The sequence below is a fragment of the Mytilus galloprovincialis genome, chromosome 10, assembly GCF_965363235.1.
Source record: "Mytilus galloprovincialis chromosome 10, xbMytGall1.hap1.1, whole genome shotgun sequence".
NCBI classification, from domain to species: Eukaryota; Metazoa; Mollusca; class Bivalvia; order Mytilida; family Mytilidae; genus Mytilus; species Mytilus galloprovincialis.
Genome location: NC_134847.1, coordinates 88,817,102 through 88,843,697, shown reverse-complemented (window position 1 = coordinate 88,843,697; position 26,596 = coordinate 88,817,102). Strand labels below are relative to the sequence as shown.

The window sequence follows — 26,596 nt, the reverse complement described above, 5'->3', positions numbered from 1 at the left end:
AAATGATCGAACATTAGTCGAGCAAAGGTTGGAATGATCGACTACTAATTGGTAAATTTTTTGTATTCCGACCAAACTCGATCTCTACACGATCCTTTCCGGATCAATTCGACCGCTACTCGACGAATTGTCGATCTCTTCTCGAGTGACTTGCTTCGTGATCCTTACTCGAATGTTTTTGACATGTCAAAAACTCTCGGGTAGAAAGTCAATTCGATGACGATGAAGGTAGATTATCCCGGATATCTACAGTTATTCGGCGTTCACATAGTGCTCCAGTTAAATCTAGGTTCACACTGCGGATCAGACCAACTCGATCAAACTCGATCAAGACAGATTAAGCGATCGGGAGACTGGTCAGACTCAATCGACCTGAATATTCGGGGTGGTCTACCTTGGTCGTCGTCGATCTTACTTTCTGCTTTCGAGAGTTTTTGACATGTCAAAAATATTCGAGTAAGGATTGAAAAGCCAGTCAGTCGAGAAGATATCGAGTAGCGGTCAAATTGATCGGGAAAGGATCGTGTAGAGATCGAGTTTGGTCGGAATACAAATATTTGACCAGTCAGTGCTCGATTATCTCGACCTTTTCTTGACTAATATTCCATCATTTCCCGATCAACACCAACCTGTTCGATAACTGGTTCAGATTATCTCGACCAATGCCCGATCGCTCCATAATCACTGCGACTTGCACAAATTCTTTTTCTTATCCGCTTGTTTTTATTATTAAACACGACATACATGATAAACAGTACGAATAAAAAAGTTGATTAATAGTCTTTTTGTTTTAACGTCTGAAATAAATTGGTACAAGATAATAATATTTGCTATTTTTATTTAGAAAATAAGAAGTTTAAGACGTTATGTACATTAACCGCGCATAACATGGCATGATTTAGTCCCGACATTTCAGATGGGAATATGATACTGAGAGGGGAATATGAAGATTTGTTCAATGACATGTGGAATAGTCTCAACCAATCCAATACTGTTTAAACTATCAATATGTATAAACAGTGGATTCTTGTACTGTCTTTACCTCCGGATACATTGTCTGGCAAACATTGCATCCGTTGGTAAAGACAGTACATTGTTATTAAGCCAGTACTATTGCTATCTTTCATTGCCTTCCTTTTATGTTAACAATTGCAAAATTTGTAGATAACATCGTTATATGTTGCTAATTTCTTCTCTTTGTTCTGGCATTAAAGTTATTTTCCTTTGATAATCTGTACCAAGTCAGGAATATGACAGAGCTTTTGATTTTGCCATTTCATTAGAGACTTTCCGTTTTGAATTTTACTCGGATCGGAGACTAGTATTTTGTGATTTTACTTTTTTTTTGGTGTCTTAGGTATATTGAACAAGAAAAGAGCTATATACATGTACATACACGGTTATTAAAAAAATATTTCGACAATAACTTAGCGTGCCAATATTCCATACATTTTATTGTATTTATGTTTGGCCTGATAACTTTCACAGAGCTCTTTTTCTGCCCATCAGTAAATGAATTATCCTTCTAAATGTTCATTATGATCTAAACATTATCTGAAAAACTAATTATTCAGTTATGGTATCTATTCAGTTAATTTTTAGACATTCATTCTCACTTTTATATTTTACACTAGAAAATGCAGACCGGCTTAAACATTTCCATCGCACTCAACGAAAGGGCTAAATATAAACTGACCAGATGTTAATTGGCTTGCTAGTGAATTATTTGAACTATACGGAATTTAATGCAGAAGATAACCCGACAACTGACAGGAAACTGAAAATTATTTTATGGTCTAGTGTTTTAAGAGCTGTTTCAGATCAACATTGTCTTTTCTTTGGAGATTGATTTTGAAACGGAATGGAGATAAGATTCAAATTAATCCATGTGTTGTCATAATCTAAAGATGGTGCTATCAAAACTATTTGTAGAATATTATATAAGGACATTATAATTGTGCTTTGTTGATACCTCATGACTTTTAAAAGAGAGGCATGTAACGTTTAAAATTGCTGAATTCGTATATTTAAACGGTGCCAATATTTTCCTTTTTCTAAAGTATTATATATTGGTATTTGGATTCTGTTTTTTATTTTTTGTTATTTTTTTTTCCTGATGATGGATTAAACACAAAGTAGGTCCGGTAAGGGCCGATTTTGGCCTCAAATTTCAGGTTCTTCTGACGAAAGGATTTGGACACTTTTTAAACACTTAAGTGTCTATTTCAGTCGATTCAATTAGATTATGTCAATGATTTTAACTGATTTAGTCATGACAAACGCTCCGATTCAAGCTTGAATATGACAAATCTATCAAATATGCCAAAAATGTCACTTTTCAGATGTGTTTTGTCAAAAATAATAAATGGCCGCATTCGAGTTCCTCCTCAACTGTTATACATGTTATGTATTATCATCAAATACAACTTACATTTCAATATTAAGAACGAACACAAATGCGGCCACTTACATTTAAGACGGAAACCGCCTAAAATTAAAATAAAATGCTATAATTGTGAAGATTTCGGTAATTAAGCATGACTTAATGATGCTAGTACCCGATATAGGTGCATTGTATTGTCAAAAACAGCCCATATTAATGAAGCAGAAGCATTATACATTCCAATAAATTACTAAAAGTTTCCATTTTAACAATTTTGTAAAACTGCTATATTTTGGGGCCAAAAAGGGGTCTTACTGAAACTACTCCTTTAGAGCTATATACGTCTACTGTTATTATTATACCACTGTTTAACTTATGTCTAGATCAGTCAAAAGTCCCTGGGTCATACATATTGCTGTGGTGACCGTAAAACATAAGAAAACTATTATGGGGTTTGAATGCAAATGAGACAATTTTCCACCAGAGCTTTAGTGATTCTTTTGCGTAAATCCATTACTGTCATTTATAAACAAATACTTACAGTTCTAGTCCGGAACTATGTGTTAGGTTTACAAAGCTTCCTGGTTCAATTATTTGTATTCTGTTGTCATTCAAAAACCTAAAATGTATTGACTTGTATACTATATGTATATTAAATAATCCCTAAACAAAATAGGCATAATGACATGAAACATATGACAAACCCTGAAGTTGTAAACACGTGCTATGGTGGATTATTTGTCTTTGTGTATATAATCGTGAATAGGGGAAAGATGTCATTTAGAGTTTTAATTCTTTTTTAAACTTTCTGCAAATAACCTTATTAGATTTTATTTCTAATAATAAACTAAAATAATGCTATTCCAGGAAACCTTTAGAAAACAAACTCACATGAAAAATCCGGCTTACAATTTTGCATGCCAGAAACGCTTTTTGTCTACAAAAGACCTATCATTACCAATCAGATCGAAAACATTTAAAGACCAAATATAGACGAAACATGAAGAGCATTCGAAGAACAAAAGTTCCGAGAGGTTTAACGAAATACAGCTAAGGTAGACTTTTCCTGTTTGAAAATGCAAATTCTATACTTTAAAGTGAAACTCAGAAATTTAATATTTTTTTTCAGGTTTCACCGCTGCATTCATTTAATTGTTGATATTTGTAAGAGTATATTCACAGGACTACAAATATTTCAATCTTGCATGGGTAGATTTAAAATACATTTATGAGGAAGCAATGAATGTGGTTATTAAATTTGATACATGCTTTTTATGCTTCTTTGTTAAATATTTGTTTTTTTTAGTTTGTGACACAGTGATGACAGCTATACTCATAATTTGACAATTTTACCTATTATGTCTGTTTTGTCCACGCATCTTTGTAAACATAATGGAATTTGACGCGACTGACAAACAAGTGAATGATATGTTTACGGAAAATATACTAGGATCCAGCAGCCATAATTGTGTTTACTTTCATCATAAACACTATTGATTAAAAACAATTAAAAAAATTACCAACTAATCTATAAAATGATACCGATAAGAATGTGTTCGTACTTGGTGGAACAGACTATTAGCAAAATATTATGGTATAAACACGCATTCACGACTAAGTACAAATAGAATAAAATAACTATAATTTTAAAAACAAAATAGAATATTACTAGTACTTACATCATAAATAGAAGGGGAAGATTTACGAATGCATGTGTCTCTATTACTGTGATACCGTTTCCTGTAAGATGACTGCAAAAGAAACACATATTTGCCTTTATGTTATTTTATGTATTAATTTCATATTTTTTGTTGTATACACTGACAAGTATTTCAAAATGGGTGATAAGGCACAACGTGCCGTTAAAGAATTGAAACGAATAAAAGCAACTTCTTGACCAAAAGAAAATTGACGAACATACAACTACAGCATTTAAGCTGTCAAACAGATATGATTATAGCCATTTGTGTATCTTTGATACAGGAAGACAGTTCATGTTTCAAATGCCCTAAAGAATATAGAGTTGTAACACAGTACATGATAGATAAGCCATGAAGATTGAATTGACTGCAGATAAACTAAATGTCAAACGTAAAAGATCGTATGCTACAGTCACATAAATACTTATTTAACCAAATTACAACCCTTCGACAGATTCATTTATACATTATATATATTTATATAATAAGCAAGTCTAAAAGAATAAAACAGTACAACAAAAATGTAAACTCATGAACGAATGATAAATATATTTCGGATAAAAGACATCCTTCACTTCATCAGTATGATTATGATGTAAAATGTAACATCTATTATGCAACTATACAATAAAAACCGAACTCAAAAATGCTTGTACAATTCTAAAATTCATAAAAAAAAATGACGTGGGTAAGGTATTTACAGTGACTGCAAAAATATGCTACTTACTAAATTAGAAATGAGTATATTTCTAGAATTTCAGCAGTTTGATAATCATTCGTTTGATGTATAAGAGAGTGACGAAATATACCAGAGGGAGAGTCAAACTCATAGATAAAAAATAAACTGACAACGTCATGGCTAAAAATAAAAAGACAAACAGACAGATATTTGTACAGAAGACGCAACATAGAAAACTAAAGACTAAGCAAATATGTATTTGAGCTTTTGATTTTGAAATTTGATGAGGGACTTTCTGTTTTGATTTTTTCGCGGAGTTCAGTACTTTTGTGATTTTACTTTCCCAAAATAATTAAAGAATAAAAAAAGAATCACTTATTTTCAGTAACTAAGGCTTTATTACTGGACTCGTACTGTTTTAAGGAATGTATTCCCCTTTCCGAACATTAATTTTGAAAACATTTACCACCGTATCGATTCGTCGGTGTTACCATTCCTTTATCTTAGTCAGTTCGAAAATTATACCAGTTTGAATCGGAGAGTGTTATTCATTTTGGGATGTTTTTATGTACGCAGTAAGTTTTTAAGTACGCAGCCATTTCAATACTTTATTGTTTATTCATTATCAAACTGCTGACAGTTTAAACACGTGAACAAGCTGATATTGCTGGAATGCAGGTGGTTTACTATCTGATAATTATGATATGAAAAATAATAAGGAGACTCATATTTGATATGAATACAACATTTAGCATGATAAATTTGAAAATGTTCACTTCTTCCAGTTTTGTAGAGAAAAATCAGTATCAATAACAAATACTTTGTTAGACTTGGCATCCTCATCAGGAAAAGTAAAAATCACGTATATTTTTTTACTTCAAATAATAGAACATCTGATGAGTTCCAATGTCTACAATTATTCAAAGATATATTTTTAGTTCGAAAGAGACATATGCATGTGTCTTGTATACTATAAACGTCTAGTAGATATCATAGAACATATGTTATTACCTTAATAAATTAAAGATAATTTATGACAGCCCCTAGGTTTTCATAATTAACGGGATTATTCTGTTTAGATAGACTAGAACACAGTGCTACATAGCAGTACTGTGACTGAATTGAAGTGCATACACCTAATTTTTAGCACATATTTTAAGTACTCTTATTTTCATCTGATTAAGTCTTGTCGATTATAAGTTGAACAGTTTTCTCTGTTTTCAACATCTATCATTTTGAAATCAGCCATGATTTTAGGATATTTTGAGAAAGAGGAAATCAGGTGAATATATGTTCGTATGTTTTATTGCATTGTACTTATTGTTTAAGTTAAAGGTTTACTTTTTTGTAAGTAATACCCGTCACGGATAAATTGGGGAACTGGTAAGGCAAATGTTCATATTTAATCTGTACCGATACAGTGTGTTAAATGTCCCTCTTAATACTAAAACGCATTGCTGTACTCCTATTATAGATTTTTTCTTGTTGTTGAAGACCCTACAGTTGCCTATAATTGCTCACATCTATTGTATTTAACTTTTGGTGATTGTTGTCTCATTGGCGATCATACCAAACTCCATATTAATACAATATGGCCGAAAAAAATCTATCAAATTTAACTACTGAACTTTAAGCTAGCAAGTAAAATGATTATACCGTATAAGTTAATGACATGTCTTCTTCAAATCCTCTGTTACTCAAAATCGGACATTGAAATTGAAAAAAAAAATCAAAAGTGACATTGAAATTGAAAAAAAAAATCAAAAGTGACATTTAAATCTAAAACATACATTTTTCGGTTTGTGGTCTTAAAGGCCAAGATATATTGGACGTAGATTAAACAGACCCAGCTGTTATTTTCCTTATAGTTAATTTAGTACTTACAGACTAGATATCGAAATATCCATAAACATATAGGCTGTAATTCTTGACAAATTGTTGTTTTGTAGTTTCCTAAAAAAAAAAAGGGTTGCGATTGTTTAAGAATGACATGAATATCAATGCATGATCATTGTTATTAATTTTTCGAAAATCTAAGGATTTTCTTATCCCAGAAATAGAATACCTTAGCCGTATTTGGTACAACTTTTTGGATTATTGGTTCTCAATGCCCTTCAACTTTGTGCTTGTTTGACATTATAAATATTTTTATCTGAGCGTCACTGATGAATCTAATGTAGACGAAACGCGCGTCTGGCGTATTAAGTTATAATCCTGGTACATATGATAACTATTTATGTTGTCAAAAATGATATCCATAATTCTATATTATAACTTATATCAATTTTAAGATTGTAAAAAAGAATATCAGAAAAATCAAAAGCGAAATGTCCCTTATCAAATGACAATATCAAAAGTTCAATTACATCAAACGGATGGATAACAACTGCCATATTTCTGACTTGGTACAAGCATTTTTTTATGTACACAACTGTGGGTTTAACCTGGTTTTATAGCTTACTAAACCTCTAACTTGTATGAAAGGCGCTTTAAATTTTATTATATTGACAACGATGTCTGAACAAAGCTAACAGACATTATAGGTTGAAATGTCAAAAATAAGAGTACATCAGTCAACATTATGTTATAACCTCAACCACATTAAAAAAAATACAACAAAGAAGCACAAAAAGGCATATAGACAATGCACATTAACAAATATTAAAGACAAGAATACAAAAATGTGCCATTGCACAATATCACAATGTCGGAATGTATAAGTACATATCCACGTCATTTGTATCAAAGACACACAAAAAGGCACACGCCATGTCTTCCTTGACTGTTCATAACGTTAAAAACCAAATCCCTGGAATGTGTTTTAGTTGCTTTTAGTCTCTGATGCATGGTTCTTTTATTAACAATTTGTTTTGGCTTTTAACTCACTCGCACTCCCTCATCCTCTTCGTGCCTGCTAGCACATAAGGCCTCAACCAGTACTCGCCACATTTGCCTGTCTTTTGCCTTCTTCTTGATCTACTTCCAGATTTTTGCAAGGTCTTTCATATCTGATTCTATCATTCTGCGCCAGGTCTCTTTTGGCCTCCCTCTTTTTCGTCTACCATTAGGTGTCCATCTCAAAGCAATCTTGGTGAAATCCTCATTTCCTTTCCTCAATACGTGGCCAATATAACGCCATCTCGTCCTTTTAATATCTTTCTCATAACAACACTGATTGGTTTTCTGGTACAGGTCTTTTAACTAGCTGCCAGTAACTGGGTGTACTCTCAATTCGTATTTTCGTGTTAATTTGACCTGTTGATAGTAATTGTAACGCTTTCTTGTTATTTATTGTTTACTTATAACGTGTTCTAACTCGTCTATATACCAGCTTTGATAAGTGTATGATATTATTATAAATTCGTACTATGAACAACAAAGTTGTTTTGTAAACAATGTTCCCATTCTTCATTTAAACAAGAACAGCTTCAGTTGCAATATTCTCACTACTGGTGCCCTCCCTATAGAGGCCGAGCTTCACAAAAGACAATTAAGCCTTCTGCACTCAATCCTTGCGTCAGAAAATAAAAAAAACTAAGTGATAACTTGTTTCGCCAATACAGACTAGAAATTTACATGGAAACCTTTCTACACAAAACAGAAATGTCCTGCTTCAATATAGTCTACAAAGCATTGATGAGCATCTAGCAATTCTTCAAACAAAAATAAAATGGAAACAAACCGTCTGATATGCTATTTATACATTTTGGATCAATAAATTTAGATCTTTAAGTAGAGAAAAATAAACCCTGATTCGACTCTGTTCTGGCATTACCAATGTCGGGCAAAACATCCAGTTTGGAAATTCCATTTTTAACGAAGCAACAAAGTGAATAAATTTTAATATCTTTGTGTAATATAATCCCATCGTCTTTTAAATATGCAATTGTGTTTTATGCTGTAAAATAGCAAAGTGATTTTAGCTAGTTTCGACCCATGTAATATAAACCCATTGTGAATAATCAAGCAGTTGATGTGCTCCTAACCACAGGAGGAAATTACCGAAAGAAGGAGAAAAGGTATACCTTACAACACAATTATTTTCATTTACCTGTGTATATTATTGTGTTTGGCGGCGGCGGCTTCTTGTTGTTGTATCTGTTAACTGTTTACCATAACACATGTACAGCTGTATACTTCTGTTGTCTCTATTTATTCACCACTTATTTCATTGATTTTGTATTTACATTATTTCATAGATCAAATTTATTTGTCTAGTGTATGTTCAGTGTATGTTCACTTCTCTTTTGATTGAGTTAATCCATTTCAATAGTTATTTCATAGAGCGTCTTCCTATGTTGTAATGTTACACAATTGTTTCAGATAAGGATGAATGTTTGTTCCTATTTAACGTGTAAACCCGTTGCATTGGTTTTCACCTATTCTAAGTCAGGAATCTGATGTTCAGCAGTTGTTGTTTGTTGATGTGGTTCATATGTGGTTTTGCTCTCTTCTCTTTATATAAAGTAGACCTTACGTTAGCAATGAATGAGCTTGTTAAATAGGACGCATGTTTTTTTGTGATTCTTTGTTAGATATTTGTTTGTGCTTGTTGTGATTAAGATGGTGACACGGTGTTGGCTGGTGTATCATTATTGTGACATTTTTACCTACCATCCCTGTTTGTTGCTTTCCAATAAAATAAAATTTGATGCACCTGTCATACAAGTGGGAAATTTAGCGCAATAAAACCATGTTCAATCCACCATTTTGTACATGAGAAACTGCCTGTACCAAGTAAGGAATGAACAGCTGTTTTCCATTCTTTTGATATGTTATTGCTTTTGATTTTGCAGTTTGTTTAGGGACTTTCCGTTTTGAATTTTCCCCGGAGTTCAGTATTTTCATGACTTTTCTTTTTACTATCGAAATGACCCATCGAAACTGTCGATCGGCATTTGTTCCGTTATAATTATCTAACTATACATGTTAAAGCTGACATACAATTTAAATGAATGGTTTACACTTGCAACAGACAGTATAAGGTGTATTGTATTGTCGAAATGCGCATCTGGTGCAAGAAAATTGGTACCGTTAATTTTATTATTAGTTCTGCGTTATCCCATTTCAAAAATAAAACATTCAAAGCAAATGAAGTTAAATATTTGTGTCTGGAATGACTTCCTATATCGCACAGCATTAAGTTTTCGGTCACATAAGGAAAACTAAGTTGGCATATTTAATTTTGTGTTTATTAAAGACATTTTCTTATAATGGTATATATATCATTAATAAACGAAATCCATACTTACATTGCTATACCGGGTCTAGTGAGGTTCACAAACCCTCCAGGTTCAATTATACTAATTTTATTGTCATTCAAATACCTGCAAATGATTAGATAATACATTATATGAGATTGAATAACTTTCAATCATTGATTTCAAATCAAAGAATGTAACAGTCAAGAATCATTCTCATGTAGTAGCTATTAGTAAACGTGTAAAATCAATTTAACGAACTAAATTAGGCGATATTTTCATATTCTATCACTTAATCGATACCTCTGCTAGTGAACTGTTAGTCCCTTAGAGTATCTTAAGCCAAGTCGACAGTCTTCGTTATGGGGAAATAAAGAAGAATGATTTATGTTCAATATCTGAAATCGTGTTATCCGTTGTGCTTTTACTTTTAATATTTTTTGGTATATAATTTCTTCAACGTTTGTAACAGGTTTCAGATTTTTAAAATTGGTTTGCCTAGATTCGCGAGCACTACTTTATTGGCATTACTTTTTATCGAATTATGAACTTGATGCAGCAAACTTGGTATTGCTTTTATTAACAACTTTTCTTCATTCCCCCGTTGACAAATTGAGAAATTATTAGCACCCAAAAGTTTGAAAAAAATCAGGGGAAGTGGACCTCAGATGATTTGTTTTTGTTCACACATCAGTGTCAACATGATAGAATTTTGTAAGACTGTCATTCAAATTAGAGGATTATCTAGTTATAAATCATGTTTAATCCACCATTTCCTACATAGGAAAATGCCTGTACCAAGTCCGGAATATAATAGTTGTTATCCTTTCGTTTGATGTTTTTGATATTAAGAATTGGTTTTGTTGTCAGATAATATTTATAGAGAAATATATATATGATTCATATTTTACATACAAATTATTATGTGTTTTGTTTTCCATTTGCCTTAAACTAGCTTTCTTAGAAAAGACGGGAAGAGTTGAACACTCAAAAATTGTAACCGCATCCAATTCTGTATATGCTAAGCTTGTCCCTAGTCAGGATATGGTGTTTTGTCTTGGATAAAGTAGTTGTTTCGTTGGTTTGGATTCTTTTCCATTTTTCCAGGTCGGAGTCTTCAGTATAGTTTATGATTATTGGTGAACGCTAATCGATTACCCATCCACATCATTAATGAATGGTTGATAATTGATTCCATTATAATCATATAACATCCTTCTATGTGAATTGTTATCTGACGTTTATGACGGTACGAATATACACCAGTTTCAACATTCGGCGGTGCTCTCAGTTAGGTTTCGAGTGTAAGTTGTCTTTAAACGTATCTTCATGTTTTAACTCGTAGTTTTCTAAATTATTTATACGACATCTGTGATTGCTGATGTTTTAGGGTACTTGTCTATCCCAAATTCATGTATATTGTTTTAATGTTTTATTTGTTATTCTCGTGGGATATTGTCTGATGATTGGTCCGTTTCTGTGTGTGTTACATTTTAGTGTTGTGTCGTTGTTCTCCTCTTATATTTAATGCGTTTTCCTCGGTTTTAGTTTGTTACCCCGATTTTGTTTTTTGTCCATGGATTTATGAGTTTTGAACAGCGGTATACTACTGTTGCTTTTATTTAGATTGATTTTGATGATTCCCGTTTTCAGTCTATTGGGTTTATTAAGGATCTGTCGGTTGTGCGGTTTGTGTATGCCATCATGACAAAAATATGCGATCTTTAATGATCTGACAACAATATTATAACTATATCTCTTGTTAATAAGTCTGTGTAAAGGTTTTGTAAGCGTTAAAGCAGAATACTGATATTTTGTGCTTTGTAAATAATATTACCATAAGAGATTGGATGTGAAATAATGCAATGTATCAGATGTCTGAATGTTGATTTATGTTTACGAAAGATGTCCTTGTACCGATGATAAAATTTAGTAAATGTTTTGACTAGTTTGTGAAATCGAAAACCTTAGTGTTATAATGTTTTCGTACAAGTAATACATAGATTTTTTTCACTAAAAAAGTTGAGATATATAAACACCATAAGATGGTTAAAAGTGCGCCACCTTCTAAATATGGATAATTAACAATAGGAAATGAAATATAATTCCTTGTATTATAAATTTTGGTATTTAAAAAATTTCCGTTAATGATATAGATATCAAGATTCAGGAAATGGCTGTGTTCAATGTTAGTTCAGCAGGATAAATCACTGAAGTCGTCATTATTGAGAGCAAATAAATCATCCCAGTATATAAAAGTGTTTTTAAATTTTGTATCACACTTTGTTGATTTTAGTCATAAATTGTAATTAAAAAAAAATACAGAAACAGGTCCGTAATAAGTGGTACACGTAAGTCCCCATTATAATTCCGATGATTTGACGATATACGGAATCTTTAGAGCGATCAAAAATGTTATCTACTAGAAATTCATGGGCAGTTATAGTGTCAAAGCATGCCTAATTGACATAGTTAGTTTGTTTGTTTTTCCCAAAACAAAATGGCCTCAATTTATGTATTATAGGTTTTGTCATTTTGATAATTTGGTTAAGATATATCAAAATGAATTGTCAAATTTTTCTTAGATCCATTTAAGCATTTTTATCCTCAAAATTGAGCATAAATGACCTGCAAAATTATTATCTAATGATTATTGAAAGTAGAGGTTGTTTTTTTCAAATTTTGAAATTGACATTGACAGGACAGTATTCCTCATCTACAATATCAGACTGTGAATGAATACATCGAAAATCCTGAGCCTTTCCCTCAACATTTGTCTGACGTGTTCTTAAGATAATTTATAGATCGATTAAACTTCAAATCATCAACATACAGTCTATTCACGTTTGGCATGTTGTTGAAATCTCCTCTTTTTATTGTTGTAATATTAGTTCCAGTTATAGATCTAAAAAATAATAGTTATAGAGTATTATTAGGCAACACATTTACATATATTCAAAAGTAAAATAATGAAATGACCACTAGATGGTCTAGATCTTAACAACGTTTTAAAAGGGAATTTGGGCGGTAAAAGGCAAATTCCGCAACAGATATACATGTTAGTCAGTAAATAGAACATGAAACAAAAGTGCCAGGAAAGATTCGTAGGTATGTGCATATCTTACAAATCATTATCAAGTAAAAGCGAAATAGACCACAATAACGAAAGTAAGGTTCAATAAACTACATATTCAGGTCTAAAATGTTAAATTGTCATTCCGTGTGGGAAAATAACATGAAAGTCATTATCACGATCGATCAGCTAGATAAGATAGCTATTGTAGAAAGTTGATGAACCAGGGGTAATACAAACAACGTCTCGTCCTTTTTCTAAAAAAGTTCATATGTTCAATGTGTTTGTATTATCTTTCATTTTTTTTGCTGGTGTGTTTTGTATATGCGACTGTTTGTGTTTCTTTGGTTGTTATAACGTGACTCTGTACTTTAAAAGATACCGTCAGTATGATATTGTTCTATTATATGTCATGATGTATGTATTTCGAGATTCCGCCAGTATAGACGCACACCTCGATTGACTGCAAGGGTACAGCGGATCCATGTACACTCCCTAAGGATTAATGGAGATGTGTCCTTTACAATATTAACCCACCAACAGAACAATCCCCATTCCCACACCGCCCAAGGGAGCATGTAGGACACAGGGAAGTCTGTTATTATGGTGGAGGAAGCCGAAGTACTCGGAGAGAACCACCGGGCTTCACGGCTGGAACAGACAACCCGAAGAGATTTCAGAAGATTGATCTCCAGGTCAAGCTTGGAACAACTATGACCTACCGAGGCCCCCGAAGTATCCAAGCTAGTTTAAACTGGATACCAGAGATGTGTGCGAGAGGGTGAAAATCACCCTTCTGATGTACTGACATTTTTAGCATCCCGAGTGAGGATCGAACTCGGGACCTTCAGCACTGTAGCCATCGGTCTTAACCATTAGACCACGAACTCACACATGATGATATATTTTTATTATGAATTAGTAAATACATTGAATCACAAACGTCAAAACTATTCAATCGCGTAGTGGTATGAACTATTTGTGGATTCTTATAAATTCTATATTCAACTTTTGGACTTATTTAAATCTCGGTCAATTTCTGAAATTAATTCTTACATACTTTTGATTTTTTAACCCTGTATCCTAACATTGCCCATGTGAAATTTTAAAATTGTTTGTATATACATTGAACAACAAATATATATGACGTATAAAATTTTCTGACGTCAGACACTCGAATCAATGAATGTGTTTGTAGATAGATGTTTTTGTGTTCTGTTAAATTGTCCCTCTTTAAATTGTTACACGATGATTACTGCTGTATCCATATTTTGACTATTTATTGATTATATGTCTGTTTAGTTCACGCATCATTATGAATATTACGAAATTTGATGAGACTGTCATCAAAGTGAGAGGTTTAGCGCTATAAAACCAGGTTAAATCCACCATTTTCTGCATTTGAAAAAGCCTGTACCAAGTCAGGAATATGACAGTTCTCGTTTTTTTTTTGTGTTTTGTCATTTGATTTTGCCATGTGATTATGGACATTCCGATTAGATTTTCTTCTGAGTTCACTATTTTTGTGAATTCAACTTTTTTTTGTAATGAATAGATCTTTTTTTAATATTAACATATCAGCAAATTTTAAATTCGAATATCAGCAAATCTATTTCCTACAGTTTCAATACAAAAAAGGCTCATTAACATTCCTTTGTTTTCTTCTTCTTTTGTTGATATAATCTACAGCTTTTCATATCAGATAAATTGTGTAACTGTATTTATAACTTAACAAAATGTAGATTTTTTACCTAAATCATCACCTATATGATTTTTAATTACCCTTCTGACTTACAAAAAGTAAACCTCTTGTGGAATGTCTTTCGGAACTTCTGTGAGGTCTGTACATATAACATCATCAAAATATTCATAAAATGGAATAGGAGCCCTGTTATAACACCTGCACAGAGATTTTAAACACGTCATATTTTCTCGCTCGCAGGTAACAAATTCTTCCTTTTCACAACAACAAATGTTTGTGATCAAACATAATGCAACTAAAACAGTTATAAATATATCTTTATAATCCATGTCATACCTGCAAAAGAAATATTTTCACACTTCAGCTGCATTCTACTTCATATGAACTCTCTCCTTACCAGGCGAATTCATATTGTTTTGTAAAGAAAAAGTAAGTCCATGCTTTCAGTCTTTTTATAGATTTATGTATCTAATTACGGGGAAATAAAGGTAAATAGTACACTTACTCATTTTCCTACAAAAAGATCATTTAAAAACTTGTTATATGTGCTATGGAAACTCCGATTGGTTCACGACATTTAAATATAAATTAGATTCCGAATGTTAAACCTACATTTAACATAGGTTCGTATTCACATTTATGTGCACACATTGCCCACAATTGTCGAAATATTTATGAACCATTTACATGAAGAATTCTCAATAATTATCTATTTACTCAATTTAAACAGGTTCATGATAAAAGCAATATGGCAAACTAAGTATATTAAAAGAGAGGCAAAAGATACGAAAGAAACATTAGCACAAAATAAACTGATAACGCAATAGCCAACAACAAAAGAACAACACAAAAACAACAATACACAATATACAACATAAAAAACTAAACATAAGATTGAACAACACGAAACCCAACAAAAACTGGGGTCCCAGAAGGGTAATCAAATACTGCTCCATATGTGAAATGAAGAGAGACACAAATAATTGATTAATGATGTCGATTCATTGTATTTTAGTTTATAAAAAAAAGGGGACAAGAACAGTATACGAAATAGACTAGAGGACAGTAAAGGAAACATATTATTGATGCTTTCATATTATCATGTGAAACCTTTCATTTTCCGATATTGGTCAGGTCCTAACCTGTACATAATAGATTAAACGTTAAAACAGACTTGGCCCTAGAATTGTTTTGATGAATTTCCAAACAGTTGCCATGGCGGTCGAGTTACATCAAACTTTCTGGTCAGGCCGGGTATTATGAAATCACAGAAAATTCAAGAACAAAATAAACCAATAATCTGTAGTCTTGTTGTCAAAGAAATATACAAGTAAATTCACTAATCTATTTATTAAAATTCCATTCCAGGACACTATTTACATTATATATAAGTACCCAACATTATACTTATCTTGGCATAACTTTTAGTGCATCTGGCAGCTTTTCAGAAGCCAAAAACATGTTATATAAAAAAGGCTTAAAAGCATTCTTTAAATATACAAAATATTTTACTAATTATAAACCTAATATCTCCACTCTAATGCACATTTTTGATCACACAGTGAAACCTGTATTATTATATGGTTCAGAAATATGGGGCTGTTTTAATTCAAAAAAGTTAAATAATGACACAGAACTTAATTATTTCTATAGATTATGTAAAGATCTAAAAAATGAAAAAGTGCATCTAAAATTCTGCAGATTTACATTAGGAGTGAATAAGCACGCAACAAATTTAGCCATATTTGGCGAATTAGGTCGTTATCCTCTAATGATAGATATTTTAACAAACATGATTAAATATTGGAAAAGAATTCATATTAAAAATAATATTTTATTAACAAATGCATACTCTCTCTCAAATACATTATCTAAAGCTGGGAAGAATTGTTGGGCTAGTAGTATTGATGCTATCTTAAAATTACTTGATTTAAAAGATTATCAGGTGCTCTCATCTAAAATAAACATTAGAAATATGGTGAAAAAGAAATTATATTTAAAGTATTGCAGCATATGGAAGAAAGAATTATTTAATGATAAAAGACAAAATAAGACCTCTGGAAATAAACTTAGAACTTATCGATTATTTAAACCAAATTTTAATTTTGAGCCTTACTTATTGAAATTACCATATATTCAAAGATGTGTTTTAACAAGATTTAGAATTGGAGCTCACAAACTTGAAATAGAAAAAGGTCGTTATTTTAATATTAAACTAGAAAATAGAATATGCAAACTCTGTAATGAGGAAATAGAAGATGAGATGCATTTTCTTTTAACATGTAAAACTCTGGATAATGTTAGAAATCCCTTTCTAAGCAAAATATATAGTAAAAATAAAAATATTTCAAAACTTGATAACAAATCTCTTTTTATTTGGCTAATGGGAAATGAAGATAAAAACATTTTGATAATAATTTGTCAGTTATTAGAGGTTTTAAATATAAACAGAAATACAATATTAAATTAGATTTTCTCTATATAAAATTATGTATGATCAAATATGCATTTACATAAGTTATTTCTTTTACATTTGATAAATTATTAGTATATACTACGAGGTGTGCTGTCCAATAAAGGGACCAGAGTAACAGACTATTGGTCATATTGTATTATATATGTTTATTATTTACAAATTGCCTACTTCATTTTCTTTAATATTATATCAATCAACTAAATCAAAATCAATCATATTATGTTTAACCTATTTTGAATTTACTTTACATTATGTTTGAAAATTGTATTATAATTATTCTGCTCATTCTGGGCGCCGTGATTGGCAAATAAAATATTTGTTTGTTTGTTGTATAAAGTTTACAAAATGTATAGTTCAAACATTCATTAACACATTACTTTCACACAGTATCATAAACGGCACTCTGTATAAATTCGGCAACAGTGTCCAATACTGTTCACTCACAAAAACCAAGCATAGCGTCCAATACTATGCGGAACCACGCAACAGTGTCCAATACTGTGCGGACGAAACCACGCATCAGTGTCCAATACTGAGCGGAACCACGCAACAGCGTCCAATACTGTGCGGACAAAACCACGCATCAGTGTCCAATACTGAGCGGAACCACGCAACAGCGTCCAATACTGTGCGGACAAAACCACGCATCAGTGTCCAATACTGAGCGGAACCACGCAACAGAGTCCAATACTGTGCGGACAAACAATAAAGAAAATGATAATAATTCCAAAGCTATCAGTAATCTGCTAAGATGTATCTAAAAATGTTATGCGCCTAGAATAACAAAAATCCTTTTTAAATAACTTTTCACATTGTATTGTTCTTAAATGTCTTGCCTTCAATCCTCTCTAAACACTAAAACAGAGAGCTCTTATATACCAATAATCTCCAAATATTCTCCAAATATTCTCCAACTGACCTAAATTATCTCCAAATATTCTCCAACTGACCTAAATAATCTCCAAATATTCTCCAACTGACCTAAATAATCTCCAAATATTCTCCAATTCTTTGTTTACAAAAATAAAACATATAAATCAAATAAAAGTATTTACTATGTGACCTTGGAGAAAAATGCTATGTTAATCTCTTATAGCAGGATAGCCATTTGACTTAATGACTTTAACAGACGATAACCAAAACCTTAATATGACAAACTTAATTACAGTGGACATAAAATAACACTTGTACATTCCTTCCCCTCTAAATGATGACTGACCTCAGTCATCGAACTCTACTTCTATAATGTCTATAGTAACAAAATAAAACCTTAAGTAATAAAACAAATTAATTGTTCAAATAAAATCCAGCATAAACACCATTATAAATTGTCTGCACTTGTAAATCTTTTGTTTTAATTTTTTTGAATGTTCATTGACTTCACTAACGGTACAGGCTGCCAAGGCAGAAAAGTCTATTTCCTCTGGATCCATTCCGTTAGTGTATTGGATACGGCTTTCACGTACTGTTTCCGTCACCCCATTGGTATAGAAAAAGTCTCTTCTGGTTAACGCGATGATAATTGTTGTAGTTGTTTCATCTACAATATCATGACAAGAACTATCCATATCACCAGATGTTGAAGTGTCTGCTATAGAGATTACGTCATCATCAAAGTTGTCTTCTTTGTCTTCAGATCTATTGGCACTGTCCTCAACAAGCTGGAAGTCATTTGAGATATCACAAAACGTTTTGTCCAAATTAACTAAATGTTCCTTTTCATCTATTAAAATTTCATTGTCCGAGACATCACTATATAAAATTAGCGAAAATGTTGTATAAGGGTCTTCTGGTAGTGGTTCCTCATCAGAAAGCTCATCAATTTTCTGAAATGTACCAATGTTGGTATCCTTGAATAGTTTAACGGTTTTGAAGTTTGATTCAACACTTAAAACACAACATCTTTGTCACAAACCTTAGTTAAAACTCTCTATTTAGAAGTTAATTAACACTTGGTTCAACAATTCCAATCATTCCATTTACATCTATTTTTCGAATTAAATTCATCCTGAACAAAGCACTTGATTCGACACTATTTTGATCACCACTTTCTATAGCTATGAACTCTACATACATATTATTCCAGTTAGCAACTTCATCTTTCATATCAATCACTATTCGAATTTATTCCATAATATCAGTTCCAATGATAGCACCATGAAGCAAATCCATGACTACAAATATATTGTGCACAGACACTAAACACTAATTTCACATTCAATAATTCCAGTAATATATAGAGTCTGTCCCGTTGCCGAAACAATGAATTCTTGCTCAAAGCTCTGTGTGTTGCTCATCATAACAAATCGTCTTAAACTAGGATGAAGTCCTTGCAAGAAGTGTTCCATAGCTAACCTGTCATGCTCGTCAAAAGACACGCCACTATGTGCCCGTCTTGCCAGTTTTAAGATTGCATTTCCATAGTCTTCAACACTTTCACCAGAAATTTGCTCCCTCTGAAATAACTCACAATAGTACATACGTTCAAGTTCTTTTGGGCAAAATTTTTGCTTTAACTTTTGCACAGCTGTATCAAACTCATTTTGAATTTCACTATCCAAATCCTCGAAATAGTCAGCAGCTCTCCCCCTCAGGTACGCAGGCAACATTTCTCCCTTTCTGCCATCACCCCAACGATTGGCTCGGCTGATCCTATCAAATATTGTAATCCAGCTTTCAAAGTCTTCCCCAATTTCTCCAAAAAATTCGACGGTGTTACTTGTGATTTCGTTTCAGGCAAATCTCTGCGTTCATGAGGTGTAGATGAAATTGGCGTTCGCACTACAGACACAGATGGAGCAGGTGAAAGACTTCTATTTCTGGTTTTCCTTGTACGGCCCATAATTACGTATTTAAATAATCATCCAATAATAAAAAATGTAATGACGAAACACTTACAGTTCAGAAATATATATAAACGTACATCCAAAAGTTATATCTGGTAGTCCATATGTTGAATATTAAAACCCACTAGTTGTTCTTGTTGTATCCCACTTCTGACACCAAAAATGCCATGGCGGTCGAGTTACATCAAACTTTCTGGTCAGGCCGGGTATTATGAAATCACAGAAAATTCAAGAACAAAATAAACCAATAATCTGTAGTCTTGTTGTCAAAGAAATATACAAGTAAATTCACTAATCTATTTATTAAAATTCCATTCCAGGACACTATTTACATTATATATACAGTTTACAAAATGTATAGTTCAAACATTCATTAACACATTACTTTCACACGGTATCATAAACGGCACTCTGTATAAATTCGGCAACAGTGTCCAATACTGTTCACTCACAAAAACCAAGCATAGCGTCCAATACTATGCGGAACCACGCAACAGTGTCCAATACTGTGCGGACGAAACCACGCATCAGTGTCCAATACTGAGCGGAACCACGCAACAGCGTCCAATACTGTGCGGACAAAACCACGCATCAGTGTCCAATACTGAGCGGAACCACGCAACAGCGTCCAATACTGTGCGGACAAAACCACGCATCAGTGTCCAATACTGAGCGGAACCACGCAACAGAGTCCAATACTGTGCGGACAAACAATAAAGAAAATAATAATAATTCCAAAGCTATCAGTAATCTGCTAAGATGTATCTAAAAATGTTATGCGCCTAGAATAACAAAAATCCTTTTTAAATAACTTTTCACATTGTATTGTTCTTAAATGTCTTGCCTTCAATCCTCTCTAAACACTAAAACAGAGAGCTCTTATATACCAATAATCTCCAAATATTCTCCAAATATTCTCCAACTGACCTAAATTATCTCCAAATATTCTCCAACTGACCTAAATAATCTCCAAATATTCTCCAACTGACCTAAATAATCTCCAAATATTCTCCAATTCTTTGTTTACAAAAATAAAACATATAAATCAAATAAAAGTATTTACTATGTGACCTTGGAGAAAAATGCTATGTTAATCTCTTATAGCAGGATAGCCATTTGACTTAATGACTTTAACAGACGATAACCAAAACCTTAATATGACAAACTTAATTACAGTGGACATAAAATAACACTTGTACACAGTAAACTTGAGACAGGCCCACTTTAGAGGTAAATTTCTGAAGTAGTCCTCTACAAAGTCAAATTCGACTCAGTTAAATTTGATCGCACGAGACCTGTTATATAGTAATATATTAGTCTAATCCGCTACAAACTACGATGATTTAAGAGCAAATTCGCTTTACATCGCTTTATCTAATATCTTACAATTTTCTTGTTTCTTAATATAAACAAGTCATCAATACAGTGTGCATACAACTTTAAAAGGAATAACATATCATTCTATCTTCGCATCTGCTTTTTAACAAACAAAAACTGATAATACACCTTACAAACAATGCATACATGAAAAAGGTCAAATTCTTCAAGTTATGAACAAATAGTATATTTTCTATAAAAGTTATGACTCGTTTTAAGTAACAAACATGGGTATGAGGAAGAATTATCAAAAAAAGCGAAAAAAGTAAAAAAAAAACATTATATAAAAATGTTCATTAGGCGATTGCGCAGATATTAATATGCAGATAACATTACTAAAGATGGCCAGAAAAACACATAAATTGCAACAAAAAAACCCCACATATAGTAGAAAAAAGCAATCCACAAAAGATAATCAATGCAAAAAGGTAAATTTTCCACCCTTTATTGATTCATAATATAAATTAATCTCTCTGGGTACATGGCGTGGGAATCAAATGCATAACAAAGTTGATTAAAGATTGAACGACTTATTTAAATTTAAAGAATACCAATTTGAAATTTATAAATAATACAACTAAAACAATTTAAAAAAAGATTACATGCGTCTTATTTGTCTCAACTTTTGGAATTTTTGGTTCTCAATGCTTTTCAACTTTATACTCTGGCTTTCTGACTAGTTTTATCTGAGCGTCACTGATGAGTCTTCTGTAGACGAAACGCGAGTCTGGCGTTTCAAATAATAAGCCTGGTAACTATTTATTGACTTTCAGATATGTTGTGCGTTATGCTCTTACATTTTTTGTACATGTTATTTTATAAACAATGTTAAATTGCAACCAACTGAAGATTTTTGTATTCAGTTGTTTGATAAAGTCAACAAGAGTATACCGCTGTGCAATAGTCATAATCCGATCAAGCGAAAATGAACCCGGGTCACAAACAAAAACCAACAGAAACGCATCAACTATAAGAAAACAACAACGGAATAGCAAAATACAAAAACAAACGCAAACAAAAATTAGAAGAGGTTATAAGGAGAGGTGCATAGTTCTTTCCCATTTCGCTGACAATTTGTTGAAAAATCAACCTCCAAAATCAACAAACATGTTGTCAATAACAAACTCCGTTATACTGATCACTTGTTCCTCTGTGTAGCATGTTTTACGTTTTTTGTTCACTATAAACAAACTATGACGTATGGTTTCACAAAGTAATAAAAGTATAGCGTATGCTACCATTTAATGTTGAAAAGTGTGCAGTATGTTGAAAGTATGCTGAAAGAAACTCATACAAACTTGAAAAAGTTTTTACAAATATCAACATCTCTGCTTTGTCTACATATCCCGAAAGAATTCTTCCATCGGAATGAAACCAAATTATAGAAGAAGAATTTTTGAGAAACAAGACTCAGTCACTGTAACTTTTCACCCGTTGTGATATATTATGGTAATGGGGGTTGAAAATTCTCGATTTTACAAAGAGGAATTAAGGCGACAGTAATTTGCCAATTTGTTGTGGTGACCGTATAATTTATCAATTATTGATTTCAGTCTTTTCCTCATATCTGTGTTTTGTATAAGGAGCAAAACCCTTGTAGATTAAGTCCTGAAAGTGTGACCATGGATGACGGAAACGTGTCAACCGAGATGGCAAACGCCATAAACTGTATCATTAAAAGTTATCAGGGTTTTTTTCCAAGCATTCCAAAAAAATGTTTAAGTAAATAAAGTATCACATAAATTGACGGAAGAAGAAACAATTTCGTTTTTATCCTGATGTGCCGTAATAAAAGGGTATACTGCACGCTCTACTCTTTTCCCTAGTATGTCATGCCACATGCGAATAACATATATAAATTATCATAATTCGTTGTTCTTGTCAATACATATAGAAAATCTAACAATTGTGTACTAGTTCAGTGAAAATGGATGTCACATGCACTAAAATCCAAAACATATAGATGAACTAGAATAAAAATCATACAAGTCTAACAAAGGACAGAAACTCCAGACTCGAGACAGGCGCAACAATGCGGCGGGGTTTAACATGATTTGTTAGATCTCAAACCTCAAGCCAATGTAGAATAAAGAAACACATAGCAATACACACAATAAAATAGTTATCAAAGGTACCAGGATTATAATTTAGTACGCCAGACGCGCGTTTCGTCTACATAAGACTCATCAGTGACGCTCATATCAAAATATTTATAAAGCCAAACAAGTACAAAGTTGAAGAGCATTGAGGATCCAAAATTCCAAAAAGTTGTGCCAAATACGGCTAAGGTAATCTATGCCTGGAAATAAGAAAATCCTTAGTTTTTCGAAAAATTCAAACTTTTGTAAACAGGAAATTTATAAAATGACCACATTATTGATATTCATGTCAACACCGAAGTGTTGACTACTGGGCTGGTGATACCCTCGGGGACGAAACGTCCACCAGCAGTGGCATCGACCCAGTGGTGTAAATAGTTATCAAAGGTACCAGGATTATAATTTAGTACGCCAGACGCGCGTTTCGTCTACATAAGACTCATCAGTGACGCTCATATCAAAATATTTATAAAGCCAAACAAGTACAAAGTTGAAGAGCATTGAGGATCCAAAATTCCAAAAAGTTGTGCCAAATACGGCTAAGGTAATCTATGCCTGGAAATAAGAAAATCCTTAGTTTTTCGAAAAATTCAAACTTTTGTAAACAGGAAATTTATAAAATGACCACTCAGAAAACTCAGTTTAAAAGAAGTCCGAGTCTGATGTCAGAATAGTAAACAAAAGAAACTAAGCAAAATGACAGACTGAATTTTTTCCAAATAATCAATTATCTTATTCTTTTGTTAAACCTTCATTATGAGTTGAGATAATATGCTAAAAGACAGTGAAAAAATCGATCTCAAATATTTTATGACGTTTTAATTTTCATATACAAAAGGCTACCTTTACTGCGTCGCTCCCAAACTTTTGATAGTTGTTAACAATAAAAAAGAATAGCAACATCAAAACATGGACACGAGAGGAGGCTGACTATATGGGTTTTATTATAAGCACTCTAAGGGATAACTGTCTCTTTTGGAAAAATATGACATCTTATTTTTATAAACCTCGGTTAAAGTAAGAATAATGGAGATATATTTGCTTACCTGTCGTGTAACTCTGGTTCAGGATTTTAAAAACCAAAATACAAAATGTCAAAAACAAATTGGTGTATGTGTAAGTTAAAACCGTTCTATTGTTGACTGTATCCATTGAATGTGTTGTCATTTAAACATATACTATTTTTTAAGTATATTTAATCCAATACAATATCATGTTATTCATGAAAGTTGATTACACAGTACATGTAACTGCATAGATCTTCATAAAAAGAAAACATTTAAACAAACAAGAGGCTTAAAGGAAACTGGATGAATCGATCTTTTGTGTGAACGAGGAAGTTCAAGGAAGCCTTTTTGCGTACTAAAATTAATAAAATTGAGAATGGAATGGGGAATGTAACAAACAAATGCTGAGAAATTCGCATGGACTAAAAAAGAAATAAGACCGATGCTTTTATACGTTAATCCTTTTCGGCTGTGCATGCATGATTCCTTATTGTGTCCAATTCATTTTACTTTCAGTAAATAAAATGTGTTTAAACTGAACTTCGCCAGGAAAATTCACATCTAATAAAAATAAAAATGGCACAATAAGTAAACTTACTGATTAGTGAACTATATTGTTATCGAGAGATATTTGACCACATGACTTAGTGGACTGAGACATCGAGATAATCTACCAACACGGCAATAGGCTCATTGCATGATATGACTGAATTACTAGTAATTTTATGCAGACTTATGAATATTTCTACACGCGTAAAAGGGGAAGGTGCACTTCAAAATGCATAAACAAGACACAGAAAACTTATCTCTATAACCGGACATAACTGATATCATTATTAGTGTGGTATTTTGAAATATATGCGGTTTTGTTAGAGTTTTTTGTGTGCTTAGTAGTGCCGATCTGTAGTGTTAATTCCATGCAATGGTTTTTATTGTGTGTTTTACACTTCGGTCACAGTTAAAGGGATAGTTAAGCACTCACAAATTTGTCTAACAACGCCATATAATTTATGTATTTGCCTGTAATGCAGTGGATGTCCTTTATGGTTGTATGTTTTATTGTTGTTAAAGGCAAACATTTGAAGGATGGTTATCTCCTTTGAAATCACATCACATTTTACTAGAGCCTTTCTTGTATGACTGTAAGGTATAGGTTTTTGTCATTGTAGTATGCCGTACATCGTCATATAGTTGTTTCCAATGTATTTTATTCCATAGTGAATACTTGTCTTATTTGAGACAATCAGCATCATTTTTGACTCAAGGAAAATAATCGGACCACAAATGGTTGCTCCTACTTCTAAGGACTGCAATCTTGACTAAAAATAGCTTGAATACATAAATCAAGAAAATAAAATTAATAGAGAGGCAATCAAGAGGTAGCGACACAGGGTGTACCGAATGAGTACGCGTCTGTTGCTATGCATAATACATCAACCGGTATGTGAATTAAGATTTAATCTAAATTTTCACAATTGGAAATAATACCAATCGGTTAATTTGCAGGACAAATTAGGAGTCGAGCCTTAAACTATCACATTATAGGCAAGTTCACAAATCAAAACTCTTTGACGTATATAAATAGGTAAGGTACGCCACAAATATTCATACTTTAAATATATCTGTTTTCTGACTTTAAATGTCTAGAAACTGTTTAAAACAATCATTGTAACAAATTAAAAGCATTACAGAATACTATAAATGTATAGCTAATACTACTTAAATGTGCTACGTCCTAACAAGATAATTAACATCATCTAGGTGTATGTTATCGGAATGTTTTCTGCAAACTATAAATGTGTTACGATTTTGTTTATTGACGTTCGCTGTTTTAAATCATGGTTGTCCTAGAAAACTGTATATAAGTATATATTATACAAAAGACGTATCACAAAACACAAATTTTTAAGACATCTATAAGTAAACAGTCAGTGACCAACACTAGATAAGTATCTAGTACATGCATATGGTATATGTTCTGCCTGAAAGATTAATTCATAAAAATACTCCTAGGAAAATTCTCAACGGATAATCAAATGGAACAATTAAAAGG

General features: G+C 32.3%; 1 protein-coding gene and 1 long non-coding RNA gene across 2 annotated transcripts in view; both read right to left on the bottom strand.

Annotated features, from left to right (window-relative positions):
* LOC143048715 (titin-like) overlaps positions 1–26,596 on the bottom strand; it is a 226,161-nt gene that overhangs the window by 177,018 nt on the left and 22,547 nt on the right. The window lies entirely within an intron of this gene.
* LOC143049443 (uncharacterized) lies at positions 6,647–12,879 on the bottom strand. Its single transcript, XR_012970244.1, has 3 exons — positions 12,797–12,879; positions 10,015–10,089; positions 6,647–6,715 (listed from the first exon to the last, which is right to left on the bottom strand). It is a non-coding gene; the product is annotated as an uncharacterized LOC143049443 (long non-coding RNA).